This window comes from Aotus nancymaae, unplaced genomic scaffold (genome assembly GCF_030222135.1).
Source record: "Aotus nancymaae isolate 86718 unplaced genomic scaffold, 86718_ANA_hifiasm-v0.15.2.pri h1tg000004l, whole genome shotgun sequence".
Taxonomy (NCBI): Eukaryota; Metazoa; Chordata; class Mammalia; order Primates; family Aotidae; genus Aotus; species Aotus nancymaae.
This window is the reverse complement of record NW_026988415.1, coordinates 61,582,969-61,598,052: the sequence shown is the minus strand read 5'-3', so window position 1 is coordinate 61,598,052 and position 15,084 is coordinate 61,582,969.

The window sequence follows — 15,084 nt, the reverse complement described above, 5'->3', positions numbered from 1 at the left end:
CAACTACCAATGACATTTTTTACAGAAATAAGAAAAAAAACTAAAATTCACATGGAGACAAAAAGGAGGCTGAATAGCCAAAACAATTCTAAGCAAAAAGAACAAAGCTGGAGAAAACAAACAATCTGACTTCAACCTTTACTCTAAGGCTATAGTAACTAAAGCATCATGGTGCTGATACAAAAACAGTCACATAGAATAAGAGAATAGGATAGACAATACAGAAATAAAGCCACATACCTACAACCAACTGATATTTGACAAAGATGACAAATGTAAGCAATGGGGAAGACTCTATTTAATAAAGGGTGCTGTGATAACTGGTTAGCCGTATGCACAAGAAGAAAACTGAAACTCTATTTTTCCCTAATATACAAAAATGAACTCAATATGAATTAAAAACTTAAATCTAAGACCTAAAACTGCAAAAAATTCTAGAAGCAAACCTAGAAAATACCATTATGAACATCAGCCTTGGCAAAGAATTTATGACAAAATCCTCAAAAGCAATTGCAACAAAAATAAAAATTGAAAAGTGGGACCTAATGACACTAAAGAGTTTCTGCACAGCAAAAGAAACTACCAACAGAATAGAAAGATAACCTACAGACTGATAGAAGATATTCACAAACAACACATCTGACAAAGGTCTAAGATCCAAAATCTATAAGGAATTTAAACTACTAAAAAAAAAACAAAGCAAAAAAAAAAAAAACAGCCTCATGAAAACTTGAGCAAAAGACATAAACTAGCACTTTTCAATAGAAAACATACAAGCAGGTAACAAACATTAAAGAAAATTCAACATCACTAATTCATCAGAGAAATGTAAATCAAAGTGATAATGATATACCATCTCATGCCAGTCGGAATGGCTATTTATAAAAAGTTTTACAAAAAAGAAAGAAAGAAAACAAACAAACCAAAAACCTATGCTGGTGACACTGTAGATAAAAGACAATACTTATTTACTTGATCAGAATGTTAATTAATTTAGCCATTGTGGAAAGCAGCTTGTAGATTTCTCAACAAACAACTACCATCTGCCCCAGCAATCCCTTTTCTGGCTACATATCCAAAAGAAAATAAATTGTTCTAACAAAAAGACATATGCACATGTATGGCCATTGCGGCACCATCCACAATAGCAAAGACATAAAATCAACCTAGGTTCTTATCCATGGTGGACTACATAAAGAAAATGTGGTAGAAATACACCATGAAATAATATGCAACCATAAAATGAACACATTCATATATTTTATAACAATATGGGTGCAGCTAGAAGCCAATATTCTAAGTGAATTAATGCAGAAACAGAAAATTAAATACCATATTTTCTCACTTGTAAGTGTGAGCAAAACATTGACAATAGGTGGACATAACAACAGGTACAATAGACACTGGAGACTACAAAAGACAGAAGGGACAGCAAGGTCAAGAGTGAAAAAACTACCTATTTGGTAATAAGCTCAATACCTGGTTGGTGGGATAATTCATAACCCAAACCTCAGCATCACACAAAATATACATATTTAAAACCTACATATGCACCCTCAAAAGCTAAAAGTTAATATTTACAATACAGAAAATATAGTATATAAATTCAATGAAGTACTATTTAGTTGTAAAAATGAAAGTCTGTCATTCATAAAAACATAGATCACTTTATTTTAAGTGAAATAAGCTAGGCACGGAAATATAAACACTACACATTTTTAGCCATATATGGAAGCTATGAAAATGATCTGACAGACGTAGAGATTATAATAGTGGTTATTTAAGGCTGGAAGCAGAGAAGGGTTATAGAGGATGGGGGGAATTGGTTAGCTGATAAAAATTGGAGGAATACATTTTAGTGTTTTATAACACTTAGGATGGTTACAGTTAATGATAATTTCTTGTATATTTTCAAATAGCTAGAAAATATCATTTTGAATATTCCCAACACATAAAAATAGTAAATTTTTGAGGTAATAGATATGATTACCCTGACTCAATCATTATGCATTGCATACATGTATTAAAAATTATGCTGTACCTCAAATAGGGACATACTATGTGTCAACTAAAATAATAAAACCTAAATAGATAAATAGATAAATAAATACAACAACAAAAATAACAAAATAGTATATAACTTCAATTTGCTTTAATTTAGGCATGAACAATTTCTTTACCACAAAGAAGTAACTCTGCTATTTAACATTAAATGGCAAATAATTTATTTGCTATTTTTGTCTTGCTGTTTATAATCATCTCAATTTTTTCATGAAATTTTTTATCTAATATTAGGGAATTGTGGTTAGTATAATGTAAAAACCACATTGTCAGCTGTCATGATATTAGATTCAAAATAATCTGGTATATTTAATTCTCAGGTATCTAACAATGTGATAAATACTGTAGAAGACCCAGAGACACATATGTCAAGGTCCATGCTATCAATATGTCTTTATTTTCAATAGAGATATGCTCTTGAAGCTAAATGACAAGATGTAAAGAGAATGTTTAAATTTATTTTTAAAGTAGAGCACAATGGCTTGTGTGTGTAATCCAAGCACTTTGGGAGGCCAAGGTGGGTGGATCACTTGAGATCAGGAGTTTGAGACTAGCCTTACCTACATGCTGAAACCCAATCTCTACTAAGATACAAAGATTAGCTGGGCATGGTGGTGCACACCTGTAATACCAGCTACTCTGGAGTCTGAGGCAGGAGAATCGCTTGAACCAGGAAAGCCGAGGTTGTATTGAGACGAGATCGTGCCACTGGACTCCAGCTTGGAGGACAGAGCGAGAATCCATCTCAAAATAAAATTATAAACATGTTTTTTAACCTACCTGAATAAATGGAGATATTTATGTGTCTGAATGAAAAAATAATAATTTCATAGAGATGATAATCATCTCCTTTTTAGTGTCTTAAATTAATTGCAATTCCAATTCAAATCATAATAGAATTTAGTAGGAAAATTGTTTCTAAACTTTACTTGAAAGTGTAATGTGCAAGATTAGACCAAACAAGTTTGAAGCAGAACAAAAAGTAGAGACATTTTCCCACCAGATATCCAGATATGTCATAAAGCTATAATTAATTTTTGTAAAAAATGATATTTTCACATTTGGATAACAAGATTAATGGAACAAACTATGGAGTCCAGAAACATGAATATGTTTCTGTATATGTCCATGTATACAACTATAGCTATTATCAAACAGAGGTGGAAATAGAGACTGGTAGGGAAAAATGTTCTGTGCAGTATCAAATTTTGGAGTGATTGGCTAACTATATGAAATATAATAAAATTAATTTCTAGCTCACATATCCCACAAAAGTAAATACCATATTTACTGAAGACATCAGAGAAAAAGGTAAAACTGTAGCTCTTTTAATAAAAAGTATAAGAATATACATATCAAGATAAAGAAGGAGGTTTTATGAGTAAGATAGAATAAGCTTCCTTGTCAAAAAAAGAAGTCAAAACAAACAAACAAAAAAAGATACAATAAGCACAAACATCAAAGAATATATTAATAAATTTGATTACATTATAACAAAAAATCTGCATGGAAAAATGTTATTAACAGATTGAAAATGCATGCTGGAATCTAGAATAAAATATTTTCAATTCATAAAACTTAATTTATAGAAACCAATAAGTTAAAGAACATATATGAAAATAGACACATGATGAGTAGTTTATAAAAGAAGAAATCTTATAAGCAGTAAATGTAACAAAAGATCAACTTTACTATTCAGAAAGGGGCAAAGTAATATAACAACGAGATATTTTTCCAAACCCATAGAACTGACAACATTAAAAAAAAATTAACAACACTAAAAGGATGGTAAATTGGTCAATAATTTTGGTGAACAATTTGAAAAATATACCTAATAAACATGAAATTTACATAACCAACAATTCACCAATACCACTCTATGTATATAAAAACATCTGCATTACATGTGTACAAAGAAAACATATACATGAGTATTTCTTGCAGCATTTTTTTGCTACAATGGAAATTTGGGGAGAAACTAAAATAAAAATATGGTTTCAAATAATACAGTAAAATATGCTACAGCCTTGAAACAATTGAACTAGAACCACATGTATCAACATGAATAAATCTGAATAACAATATTGAATGAGAAAAAGAAGTTCACAACAATGTATGCAATATAATGTCATTGAAGTACATTACAAAACATAAAAACAAAACCAAATAACATATGTGAATACCTACACAAAAATATAAATAGCATGGATAGATAGAATTCACATCAACTTCAAGATAACAGTTGCCCCTGAAGAATAAGCAAAAGGATGGAATGGTGAAAAGTATAGGGAACTTCAATTGTATTTTCAATGTTTTTTTTTCTTTAAAAATTGGAAGAAAATATGAGAAAGGAATAATATTTTCTAACATATTAAAAAATGTTGAGGGCATCTAGGTGGGTGTTGGGTATATTAATCACTGTACTTTTCTTTATGCTTGAAAATATATCATATATATTATATAATATATATAATTTTTAAAATACAAAGCACTTGAATTTTGCAGTCAGATAACGAGCTCAATTTAAGAGTTATTAGTTATGGGTGATATTATTTAAATCCATTGAGCCTCAATTTCTTCGTCAGTAAAATAGCAGTAATGATATCTATCTTGCAGGATATTGGTGATGAGAAAATAATATGAAGCATGTAAAGTGCCTAGCACAGAGCCAAATATCTAGTAGATATTCAAAAAATGTTAATTACTTTTCTTTTGCATATTTATCAGTACTCTAATCTAACCATTCTAGTAGTGCTATTAGATAGAGCCATGAAATGCCAATGTACTCAGTTAAAAAATTAAGCTTCCTACTAGTAATCACTACCTTATTTTCTAAGTGCTTACAAACCATCTGACTGATAATCCATTCTACAGTTTTGTCAGAGAGCAAAGTGTATCAAAATTTTCTGACAACTATTACCAAAATACATTTTTTCCCCTTAAAACCTCAAGCCATTTGTCCATTGTCATTCTCCTGGTATTTTCCATCTTTGAGCTTCTCTTGTCACCCTTTCCTTCATACATCTTTTCATTATTTCTAAAAATTATATTCACATTCCTACACTATAAATTTATCCTGCTGAAATTGTTCGGAAAAAAATATGCCAAAAGTTCTTAAGGAATTTCAAGAAAAAAATTCAAAAAATGCTTTGAGCAAAAGCTCTATCTCAGGAACAACTTTATAATTTCCCCAACTTCCCTTTTGATGAGAACAAGTACTTATTGAACTGAATTATCTGTGTACGTTTTATAAGCTTACAATTTCCTTTCTGTGCGTGAATTTTCTAAACCCTGTTCCATAATAATTTTTTTTATTGTATTTGGGCTCTGAGGTACATGTGCACATCCTGCGACCTGCAGGATTGATGCATAGGTACATACATGCCATGGTGGTTTTCTGTTTCCATCCTCCCCACCACCATCGCCTACATCAGGCATTTCTCTCGGTGTTATCCCTCCCCATCCTCCCCACCCACCCCTTCGCTGTTCCCCCACTCCTCCCCCACCCCCACACCTAGCCCTGTGAGTGTTGTTCCCTTCCCTGTGCCCAAGTGTTCTCATTGTTCATCACCTACCTTTGAGTGAAAACATGAGGTGTTTGGTTTTCTGTTCTCTTGTCAGTTTGCTGAGAATGATGGTTTCTACGTTCATCAATGTCTCTAAAAAGGACATGAACTCATTGGTTTTTATGGGTGCATTGTATTCCATATATGTGTATCTATTCCTAACACATGTATCCTAACACATATACATTCCATATATGGAATATATGCACATATATGGAATATATAGTGTATATGTGCCACATGGTTTTTGGCTAGTCTATCATCAATGGTCATTTGGGTTGGTTCCAGGTCTTTGCTCTCACAGCACTGCAATGAACATACGTGTGCATGTGTCTTTATGACAGAACAATTTGTAATCTTTTGGGTATATTTTTACAGCAAAGATTATGTCATTGTCCACTTCATTATCTGTGTCTGGCACACAAGTAGGCATTCAATTAATGTTTATATGCTGAGTAATAAAATTAATGTCCAAGGTTCTTCTTCTCTTAACATAGTTCTTTATGTTTTTTTTTCCTCACTGTGTGCTCATGAACGAAATACTGATTGTTAAAAAATGTCATGAAATATAACATAATTAGTAGTTTCATGATAAGAAAAGAAAGCAATGTGTTAACTGATTTTGCCTCCCTTACTGCTTAAATCAATACATGCATTTTATACTACATTTTAAATCTATTTCCATTAAAATATCTGGAAGTGATAGTCAAGACATACTTGGTTTTGTGATAGTTTCAGATCCCTGCTGGATTTCTCTCTTTTCCAACCATCACCTGAGAACAGCCACCTCTGAATCAGAACTGACTTCAATTCCATTCTAATTCATCCTAGTTGCTAACTGCTTGACTGTCTCCCATTTTCACTAGCTCGTCTTTTACCTTAAATGACAGAATTCATGCTTTCCAGAATTGGGCCTCTACACTTTCTAGAAACTGATTTGGACACTACCTCTGAGTCTTCCTGCTTTCGGTCATTTTGTACACATTTCCTTAGTCAACATAATTCCCAATGCTGGAGCTAATAGCTAATGACTGCTCACTAATAAATCTGTCTGAGGAATATGGTTCAGAAGAAGGATCTCATAAACTTCTAGAAGCAATTATTTTGCTGTGTGGTCTATGGGCCCCACCTTCTACAGACTTCTTAGCTTCTCCAATGCCATTGCGATGTCTACTCTGTAAGCAATTCAGCAGAACTTCAGAGTAAGGATGTGTTACCAAGTAGTTATATGTAAAGGAGAAAAAGCTTTCTGAACGCCTCTCATCACATGCCTGATAATCATACTGAATATGCCATGGCAAATGAATGCTACCATTTATAGCTTTCATCAGATTAAGGAGCCAGTCTAGTTGTGTAAAACACAATTTAATATCACCAAAGAAGGGTCATGGAAAGATGCTGTTTCTTGACCTAGTTCTAAGAGCATATTTCATCAGATTTAAGAAACAAATTGCCCTATATCTTTTAGTCTTGCAGTTAGCCAAGCTAATAAACCCTACACCCAATAGAGGCATAATTAGTCATCAAATCTCATCTCCTCAGCAGCATTTGCAATAATCTCTAATGACACACTTTCAAGTTATGACTGGATGATAAGTTGAAGCCAATCAGAAGCCAGTCAGAGAGGCCAGCCATGACCATATGATAAAAGACAATGGGCTAGCTTAGATTTAGCTGCTATACCTACATTATGATAGATCTGGCCATGTCTCACAAAAGTGATCCATATGTGTCATCTCTAGTTGGTCTATAAAAAGATGCCACATTGCTGTCACCTCAGTTTTATGTTTTATACTTATCTATTCTGAGTCCTCAGCAGAAACCGAAAATATCTGCACCTCTGGTGGAAGAGTAAGTAGCTGGATACTGCCTACAATTCATACCTTGGAGAATTTTGGAACATCAAATAATTTTGGACATCAAATTTTATTGCAGTAGCACCCAACTTCAACTCCACCAAAGAGATTGTATCAATAGAAACTTACAATATATACATAGATATAATAGGTAAACCACCAATAGTAGGGTGCTGAGGCACCTAGAAGTTCCTATTTATAGAACTTAATATTAGAGAGCCTTTAGAACAGTTGGTGAATTCTATCATTCATTGTTCATATCAGCCTTGTTCTTGAGATCACCCTATTTAGGAACCCATAACATTACTTCTTTATGACTAGTCACCAAGAAACTGAGCTTCCATTCCCACTGCTACTATAGCCATGGCTGAGTTAAAAGGATTGAGAGATTGTTTTTTTTTTTTTTTTTTTCTCTAGCCTATAGAACATGTATGGAACTAACGAGAAGTTTCATAGCAAGAGTTATCACCCAGGCTTGTGACTTTCCTTTAGAACTGGTGACCAAGGTCGATTAATAAGGGATATACCCCATCAGGATCACGAGCTCAATTTTCATGGGAATTATTTCTGGAAATATTTACCAAAAAATTGACAATGAGGATTCATTAGGCCTTCAATCTCTTCTACTGGGAACCAATGCTCACCCTTATATAGAAAATGGATGCCTCTGCATATGAGTGAGAACATGTAGCATTTGCCTTTCTGTGCCTGGCTTATTTCACTTAGCATAATAACATTCAGGCTAATGTATGTTACTGCAAATGAAAGAATTTCATTTTTTTTGGCTAAATAGTATTCCATCATGTATATACTTACCACATTTTCTTTATCATTCATCTGATGATGGACAATTAGGTTGATTCTACATCTCACCTGTTGTGAATAGTGCTGTAATAAACATGGCAATACAAATATTTCTTTGATATACTAATTTTCTTTCTTTTGGATATATACCCAGTAGTGGGATTGTTGGATCATATGATAGTTCTAGTTTTAGTTTTTTGAGGAACTTCCACACTGTTCTCCATAATGGCTGTACTAGTTTATATTCCCATCAATTATGTATAAGTCCCTTTTTCTTCCAAATCCTTCCCAGCATTTAATCTCATAGAAGTAGAGAGAAGAATAGTGGTTACTAAAGGCTGGGGAGAGTACAGGAAAGACAGGGCTTAGGAGAAACTGGCTAACAGATACAAAATTACGACAGACAGGATCAATAAATTCTAGTGTTTCATAACTTTGTAAGGTGACTATAGTTAGCAATTTATTTTTTTATTAGTTGTTTTATGTTTTCATATAGCTAGAAGCCAAGCACTGTGGCTCATGCCTATAATATCAGCACTTTGGAAGGCCATTATGGGAGGATTGCTTGAGGCAGGGAGTTTGAAACCAGCCTGGGAAACATAGAAAGAGCCCATCTCTATGAATAATAATAATAATAATTAATAATTGCAGGGCGTTATGACACACACGTGTAGTCCTAGCTACTCGGGAGGCTGACACAGGAAAATTGTTGGTTGAGACCAGGATTTCTAGGCTACAGTGACATATGATCATGCCACTGCACTTCAGCCTGGATGAGAGTGACCTGTCAAAAAAATAAATAAAATAAAGAAGATTTTGAAATCCTAACACATTTGTGATGTGAAGGATTTTCAGATTATCCTGATTTGATCATTATACTTTGTGTAAATGTATCAAAATATCATACGGTATTCCATAAATCTGTACAATTATTATATGCTAATTAAAAATTAAAATGAAAAGACGAGCTAAACTATATTCAGAGCACTGTGCTTCAATTTAGGAATTATATCGGACTGCTTTTTCACTCTCCCTTGGCCCTGAATTATTGGTACTTCTCAAATTTATGCATACTTTTTCAAAGTATAGCATAACTATTTTAAGTAATTTAATCCATAGTAAATAAATTTCAAATAAGTACTGAGACAAATAGTCCGGGTTTACAGAATTTATATATATCCATTCACTGATGTCAGTGCTTGACTCTCAAACAGTATTTAATTAGCACTCAATATGAATTGTATTAGCTATGGTGAAAATTCACAAGGGAAGGAGAAAACACAGCTCTTACACACAACAGCTTTTCATTATAATTATAATTATTTATACTTCCTGATTTTGCTACAAGTAATACATATTGTAATTGAAATAGTCTCTATTAATCATTTCTCTCTCTTACCTGTTTCATTTCTTTTCCCTCCTCTTCTCTCCTCTGTTCTCTCCTTTCTTCCTCTCTCCTCTTTCTCTTTTTCTTTCATTCTCCTCTTTCTCTCTTTCTCTTTCTCTAATTATCCCTTTCTCTCTGCCTCCATTATTTTCCTGTTTATTTTTAATCTCTTTTGATTCTATCAGTCTCACTCTATTTCTCTTTCCTTTCCTTTCTTGGTCTGTGTGTTTCTTTGTTTCTCTCTTTTAACCTTCTTTTCTTTAACTTCCTCTCTCACTCTCCTCCTTCCTTATTTGTCTATATATATTGTTCTCTGAACGTATATCCCTATTTCTCATTTACTCACTCTCTCCTTCTCTCAATCTCTGCCTCTCTTCTCTTCTAAGTCTTTTCCTTTATGTGTCTTTTTCCCTACTGCCCTCCTTCCTCCTTTGTCTCCTTCTACTTTTGTTGCACCATTGGTGTCCCTTTGTATTTCCTATTTTGTTTGCTTTTTCTGTTTTCTTTGGTTGTAATTTCTTATTATTTAATTTCTCTGTAAAGTTTACACAGAATACATTAAATTTATTTTTAGTTTAGAGAAATATGAGTTTTTACACATGTGCAGATACATGTAACCACTAACACAGTCAGGATACAGAACAGTTACATCATCTCAACACATTCTCATTTTTTGCCTTTATACTTATTCTATCATGCTATGTGGGGTGCGTGTGTGTGTGTGTATCTGTAAAATAGATTTTAAACTCATGATTTGTTTTAAGGTAATTTTAGAAAAGATTTACCTCTAAAGTCAAATTTTGTTTTATATGAATATCTATTTGTTCTAACTCCAATGATGAAAAGACTATATTTTATTAATTGAACTACCTTTGTATCTTTGTCAAAAATCAATTAGATTGATTAATTATATTCGCATACATTAATCCAAATTAAATTATTTTGATGGATTAATTTCTAGACTTTTAATCTGTTCAATTGGCCAGTGTGTCTGCCACTTCACCAATAGCACATAGTATTGATATGTGTTATTTTATAAAAAGTCTTAAAATAAAATAATGAGTGACCTCTAATTCTATTCTTTTTTCAGCACTATTGTAATTATTCTAATTTCCTTGCCTTTATATATAATTTTAAAAATAATCTAATTTTTATGTAAACAAAATTTCTGTTTTAACTAACATTGTAATTACATTATATTTATAGATCAATTTGGAGAGACTTAACATACTAACTATATTGACTTGTCCAATCCATGAACACAGTTTATCTGCTTATTTATTTAAAAATTATTTATTTCATTCATCAGTATTGCAGAGTTTGCAGCATACAGAAAATGCACATTTTGTTATATTTATACCTAAGTATGTCTTTGTGTTTGTTTTACTGCTGTTGTAATGGATCTTATTTTTAATTTGCTAATGTAATAAAACACAAGTATATTTTAATTTTTGTTTTTGCTTTTCTGTAGAGGTAGGTTTTTGCTATCTTGCCCAGGTTGGTCTCAAACTCCTGGCTTCAGGCAATCCTCCCACCATTGCCTACCAAAGCTCTGGAATTACAGGCATAAACCAGGCCTCACAAGGGATTTTTACAGGTTTGTCTTATAACTTCTGACCTTAGTAAATTCACATATTAGTTAGAAAGTTTCTATATTCCTTGGAATTTTCTATGTAGACAATTTTGTAGATGAAATGTGATCTGCAAATATAAATAGTTTTATATAGTTCTTTCTAACCTGTATGCCTTTTATTTCTTTTCCTTGCTTTGTTACACTTGCTAGGAATTGTAAGACAACGTTTAATAGTTGTGTGACAATGGACATTCTTACGTTGCTCCAAATTTTAGGGATATAACACTTAGTCTTTAAGTAAAAAGTGCTGTTAGCTGCAGGTTTTTGTAAAAGCCTTATCAGATTGAGAAAGTTTTCTTATATTACTAGTTAATTGAAAGTTTTTGTCTGGAATAGTTTTTGACTATCATCAAATGATTTTTCTACATGAATCAATATCAACATTTAACCATTGTTACAACAAACAAACAAACAAAACCACCTGTGACTTGTTCCCTAAAAGGGTGGAATTTATGTGAGAGGAATTTTAATAATTCAGTACTAGAATAGTAACTAGACTTGTTTCCCAAAAGGGTGAAATTTATATGAGCAATATTAATGGTCGAATACTAGCATAGTGACTAGAAACTCTGGATTGCTGTCCCAGGTTAAAGAAATTGAATGAGGCTCTGTATAAAGGCTTGAGGGGACAGGAGGGAAAGCTAAGGCCAGAAAATTAGACTGTGATTGACTCAATGTGAGCCCCTCTTCATCCACTATCACAAAATCTACCAAAGAAAAAATTGAAGCATTATCCCAGAAATCATCCTCTTTTCTGACCATTTACAAATTTTGATAATTTTCTTTTCTTGAGCCCCACGATATTGCATGCTCCTGGTTATCTTTCTGATTGATACTTCTCTGCCTTTTCATTGATTATTTGATAAACAGAAGTATATAAATTATTCAGCAAAAAAAAATTTTTTTATCTAATGCTTGAAACACAAATTTATCACATGGAACCTTTTCTAGAGGACTTGACTGATATATTAAGACAGTAATTTGACAACAGAGAAACAGCAAATAATCTTCCAGTGACTTTTCTTTATCAACATTTGATAAAGGTCAAAAGCATAACTGTAAATGATATCTCATTGAGGGCTATTCTTAACAGAAGTTAGGAAAACGAAGTTCATGTAAGTAACTTTCTGCTGATCAAGTCAGAGTGACTGAGAGGATAACACATGTTTTTCTTTGAATTCCTTCCTAATGTATAATATCTCACAGCCCAGAAATTGATTACTATGAATGCATACTATTAAGCAGTGTGATTTGAGGGATTTTGGAAAGCAAGCCTTTGGATGAATCTGTTCACTGTCTCACTGTTCAGCAGTGCGATAAATGGGTTAAGGAACAAAGACAGAAGTTTTAAAGTTATGGCGTAAAATATATGCTGCCAAGAAGTTATTTCTAGTTACTCAGAAATAAAAACCTGTGACTTCTTCTCCAAAAGGGTGAAATTTATATGAGAAAAAAATTAATGATAGACAGCTGGCAAGATCCTCATTAATTATTTGTGAGAAAAGAGGAAGCGAAGTGGGGAAAAGGGAATCTTGCAAAAGGGGAAGTGGACACCAAAGGCAAATTTTAGAAATGACATGTTTCCCATAGATCTAGCCTTATAAAAGAAGAGAGGTATTTATTTTGTCTTATTTTTCAGTGGTTGGTATTTTTTTCCCTTTCGCTGCATTCTCCTTGTTTTACATGTCTTTTCTCCAAAAGCAGGTCAAGGATTTACTTATTGCCAAGTAGTTGGAATAAGGGTATACTTTATAGTTTCTCTATAATTTATAATTTATTGCTGGTGTTTTTTAAATGTTAACGAATATAATCATAATAACTCAGTGCTACTGAAATCTACTGCTTAGAGACTTAAATGAGAAAGTTGTGTATTACCTAAGTAATCTTGAGTAAATTAGAAAAAAAGAAAACTATACTGTAATAGAACAAGACCTGCTTTTAACTTTTGAATAGTCTGATATTGTACTGATTTACATATCATTGTACTTGCTAAAATTTCCATGTTTATGTTCCTTTGGTAATAAGACCATTTATTTATTTATTTATTTTAAATGAAAGTCATTTTCTACTCACTTGAATTATCTGCACAAAAAGGACCTGAGGCAGCTGTGTTTCTCTTATCTTATGTATGCAGCATAATGGTTAAGAGAATTAGGTCTAGAGGCAGCCTGTATAGTTCAAGAACTAGATCTACCCTCTAATAGCTGTAAATGCGGGGGTCAGTTATACACATTTCCTATGCCTTCATTTCCTCATCTACAAAATGTGGATATGATATAATCTATCTCACAGGTCATAGAAAAAATTTCAGGTGATGTCGCATGTAGAATAAATGTTAAATGACTAATATATCTGGTGATTCTAGTGGTCTAGTAAGGTAACAAAGATAGCTGACAACATGTTTTTGCAACATGTTTAAAAAAAAACTATTTTTTGCTATTTGCTGATTCAACCTCTAATCAGGAAGTCTGTTCTGTTTCTGAGTTGTTCTACAATAGCCATTTCAGGAAGACTTTCCAAAAATAAACCCCATTAAATTATGCATTTCTTAGATAAACTTACTCCGTGAGACCAAATAAAACATTAGCATTTATATACATATGCTCTGTTCACTTTTATTCATTCATTAAACATTGGCTAGAACTGATCATGCATTTTGATAGGCTCTTGAGACATAATAATTAGTAAGCTATAATTTGTGAACTAAAGTCATTCATCCTCTAGTAAGAAACAAATAAAAATTCATAACTATAATTTACCAAGTTCTTATGATGTGTTTGGCTCACAGATGAAGTTACTTGATTAGGCAGGATCTTAAAACTAGTGTAAAAATTTAGGGGAAGTGACAAATTTTTGATTTGAACATCAACTATCTGATCTCTAAAGACCATACACTTAAGTGTTAATACTATATTGCCTCTATAACACATACAGTTGGGTGTTGGACAACATGGAGGTTAGGAGCACCAACCCTCTGCACAGTTGAAAATCCATGTATAACTTTTGACACCCAAAAACTAATAGCTAGCCCAGCTTGTGTCCCATCTCCACTGCTTCATGTTCTTCGCTACAGTGTCCTTCATACAAAAGGGAACAGCAAAACCCTGAATGCTTTAACCTCATGTCCCATAAATGCAGCTGCCTGAAGCAGAAGATGGCAGTTGTTCTCCCAATTGAACCACTTCTTCACCATTGCTCATAACCAGGAGGCCCTAGGTGACCCTGCTGCAGTCTCTGTCATTCAGTCACCTGCAGGTGGACACACTGAGATTCATTAAGGAAACAACCTGACCCATGGAAAATGGAAATGAACAAGATAGGAAAACTGCCCACTGGAGAGGCATGAAGCCAGGGGAGGCCATGGGTCGGGTTGTTCTCTTCTTCCCTACTACAAGGAAACACTGAGTGATTGACAGTCCCCAGGGACTCATGCTTCTATCATGGAACTTTGCAACTCTAGGGTTCAGGAGCTCCTCTGTGAGCCTTCCCCACTAGAACCTCCAGACTGATGTGGAAAGCTACATGGGATCTGGACAGAGCTGCTGCTTGGGCACAGGTGCGGTCCTGAGAGGCTTGCATCCCTGAGCATCCCAACACCAGTATCTGCAGCTCCAGCAACAGGGGAGGCCAGGATCTCTCATGTGCCTCCAGAAAATGGACAGAATCCACAGGACTTAGCAGACACACTTCAGATCTCACCTTCATCTCAGCTCACAGGATGAGTCTCACCTGGAATGCTAACGAGGCAACCCCAGCCCCATCTAACTTCTCAGCCTG